Source organism: Orycteropus afer, unplaced genomic scaffold (assembly GCF_000298275.1).
Source record: "Orycteropus afer afer isolate SDZICR_OR568_19922 unplaced genomic scaffold, OryAfe1.0 scaffold00029, whole genome shotgun sequence".
Taxonomy (NCBI): Eukaryota; Metazoa; Chordata; class Mammalia; order Tubulidentata; family Orycteropodidae; genus Orycteropus; species Orycteropus afer.
The window spans coordinates 14,228,323-14,232,066 of record NW_006921616.1 but is presented as its reverse complement, the minus strand read 5'-3'; positions in this window follow the sequence as shown (position 1 = coordinate 14,232,066).

Here is a 3,744-nt window from a genome sequence, read left to right as displayed (position 1 = left end):
TCTTCAATTTCCTCATCTTTGGCTTTGGTGGTTGGTTCATAAATTTGAATAATAGTTGTATTAACGGGTCTTCCTTGTAGGTGTATGGATATTATCCTAGCACTGACAACATTGTACTTCAGGACAGATCTTGAGACATCCTTTGTTATGATGAATGCCATGCCATTCCTCTTCAAACTGTCATTCCCGGCATGTAGATCACAAGATTGTCTAATTCAAAATGGCCAAAACCAGTCCATTTCAGCTCACTAATGCTGAGGATATCAATCTTTATGCATTCTGTTTCATCTTTGACAATTTTCAATTTTCCTAGATTCATACTTCATACATTCTGTGTTCCAATGATTAATGGATGTCTGCAGCTGTTTCTCTTCAATTTGAATGGTGCCGCATCAGCAAATGGAGGTATTGAAAGCTTTACCTTATCCACATGAGTAAGGCTGGGTTTACTCAGATGTTGCAGCTCTTTCCCAGTCCTATTTTGAAAGCCTTCTAACCTAACCGGACTATTCACAAAGTTGCACGGTAATGTATTGAACAGTGTTTCTTCGCTATTCGTAAAGTTTTCCCTGGCCAATTCTTTGAGAAATGGATGGCCTCTTTCTTCTTCCTAATCTGTCTCAGTCTATAAGCTGGGCTGATACCTGTGCACCATGTGCATCCTGCTGGTTTGAAACACCAGTGGCTCAGCCTCAAAACTCACATCAACACGTCACCATGGTATGACAAACCAACAGACAAGTTTGTCTCCCTGCTAGAAACCTCTCGTATCACCCTTACCTGGGTCCCTGTGGCTGACTCCTCCTCTGTCTGCATTCTTGGGCCTTTTAATCCTTTTTCTCCCACTCTCCCACCATGCTGCTTTGGGCGTGCCTGAGTTCTCTCTCCTCACCTGGGTCTCTGTGGCTGACTGCCCCTCTGTCCTGGTTCCTGGGCCTTTTAATCCCCTTTCTCCCACTCTCCTGTCCTGCTTCTTTGGGCATGCCTGAGTTCCCTCTCCTCACCTGGATCCCTGCGGCTGACTGCTCCTCTGTTCGGGATCCTGACTTTTAATCCCCTTTCTCCTGCTCTCCTGTCCTGCTGCTTTGGGCATGCCTGGGTTCCCTCTCCTCACCTGGATCCCTGCAGCTTGGGTTAGGTGCACCTTAGCCTTCAAAGTGACATCTTTACTCTTTAACACTTTATAAAGTTGTCCCTTGCAGCAGGTTTGCCCAGTACAACATGTTGTCTGATTTATTAACTGCTGCTTCCATATCTGTTGATTGTGGAACCAAGTAAAATGAAATCTTTGACAACCTCAATCTTGTCTTCATTTATCATGATGTTGCTTATTGGTCCAGTTGTGAGGATTTTTGTTTTCTTCATGTTGCATTGCAATCCATACTGCAGACTATAGTCTTTGATCTTCATCAGTAAATGTTTCAAGTCATGTTCATTTTCCGCAAGTAAAGTTGTGTGTTCTGCATTTCACAGGTTGTTAATGAGTCTCCCTCTAATCCTGATGTCATGTTCTTCTTCATGTAGTCCAGCTTCTCAGATTATTTGCTCAGCACACAGATTGAATAAGTATGGTGAAAGGATACAACCTGACACACATTATTCTTGTTTTTAAACCATGGACTATACCCTTGTTCTATTTGAAGGACAGCCTCTTGATCTATGTAAAAGTTCCTCATGAACATAATCAAGTGCTCTGCAATTCCCATTCTTTGCAATGTTATTCATAATTTGTTATGATCCACACAGCTGAATGTCTTAGAATAGTCAATACAACACAGGTAAACATCTTTCGGGTATTCTTTGCTTTCACCCAATGTCCATCTTACATCAGCAAAGGTATCCCTCATTCCACATTCTCTTCTGAATCCAACTTAAATTTCTGGAAGTTCCCTGTCAATATACTGTTGCAATCATTTTTGAATTATCTTCAGCGTTAATTTCAACCAAAATAGTAACACCAAAAAGGACTGGGCACAGTAGGAGGAATATTGTTATACAATCTTCATGAGTAACAAGAAGTGTAAGGTGACCCTAGGTTGAAGGGGGGGATCAGTTGGTGCCAGGGAACTGTTAGGGGAGAAAGATGAAGGTTGAATCCCTTAAAAAAATATTTCCATTTGTATTACTTGATGTTGCTATTTTCCTTCACAATTTTTCTAAGGTTATTTTCTCTTTCAATTTTAAAGGTGTTTTTAACTTTTCTTTCTGTCTTTCTTTCTTCTTCTTCCTCTCTCTCCCCCTCTTCTCATTCTTCTTTTTAAATTGCTAACAGCTTCTCAGACCCTTGAAGGTAGGAGTATGCTTTGATTCCTTTAGTACTTTCTACTGCACCGGCACTCAGAGCAGAGAGCTAAGCAGAGTCAAGATTTGTATTGCACTTTGTTGTACTCATTTATGGGTTTGTGCTCATGAAAACTTTCTTTCACTCCATACAAAATATCAAATAACTTCTCAGAATACCAAAGGAGTAGTCTAGGGAAGGACCCAAATCACAGATTTCAGTATTATGAACTTGTCATTCTGCTCCCTACTTAGTTTCAACAAACAGAACAGTCATCTAATGTGCTTTGGATTGGGTTAGTGTGAGCCTCATTGATACTGTGTCATCTACTAAGCTATTAAGGAGCCTGGTTATTGGTTCAAACAACACAGCAACTCTATGGAAGAAAAACCTGATGATCTGCTATGAAGATTACAGCCTAGGGAACCCTCCATGGCAGTTCTATTCTGTCACGTGAGGTTGTCATAAGTTGAAGATCTACTCGATGACACTGAACAACTGAGCTATTGATGCCATGGACTTTGCCAAATCAAACTCTGTAGTTCAAGTCAAAATGTTTAGGCTTTCCAAAATTCTTGGGAGCACAAGTAATTTTATTTCCCTTCTTCTCTTAAACTGATAAAATATTCCATCAGTTTGATAGCAAAAGTGTTGTCCCAAATAAAGGCGGGAATGATTCCCTGACTACAGCTATTACACTGAAATCCTATCACTCACAATGTGACAGGAGACTCAATAGCTTCCATCTTGAGTTAATCAAATTAGAAGGTGTTTGCCATTTTTTCCCTGGCTAGCAGGAAATTAAGTTTCTCTGTAGCATTTGGGTTATACCCTTAGTATCTAAGAATGACCTCCTTGTAAGTTAAGTTTACACTATTCAGTTGCTTTGGGGCATTACCTTTTGATTACTTTTTCTCATGAAGTGAGCATGTTTAAGGTAACTTGAATATTTTACACAACTGTTTCAGTTTTGAGGTCAGCATCGTTGTGAGTCAAGGGCTAAACCTGCAATGTCTCCCATATTGTCAGAGAAGAATCTGGAAAAAAAATTGTATGAATGTTTCCTCAAAAGTAATCAGTTTTATTCTTCAGGTGGGTATTGTTTTAACTGTAATAGCTAAACTGTAATAGTATCCAGCTCTGACAGGTATTAAGTGGCAGTGGCAAGCTAATCTTCAATCAACAGCAAGATAGATCTGCTTCTGGAATGATTGCTCTCGATAGCTTTTTTCCCCCTCATTCACTTTTTCTTTCTTTTCACCAGTTCCTTTCCTGCTCTTACTCAGCTCTGGTAAAATTCTTACTTGTTTTTATTTTTTAAGCTGGTGAGTCTCTTTGCTCACACTTTCCAACGACATCCCCCTAAAATTTGTATGTTCTGTGGAATTTTAACATATTTAGAAAAGAGTCTTACCATTTCCATGTGGTAGTAACTTGGAATATTTCATTCCAGAGTTAAAATA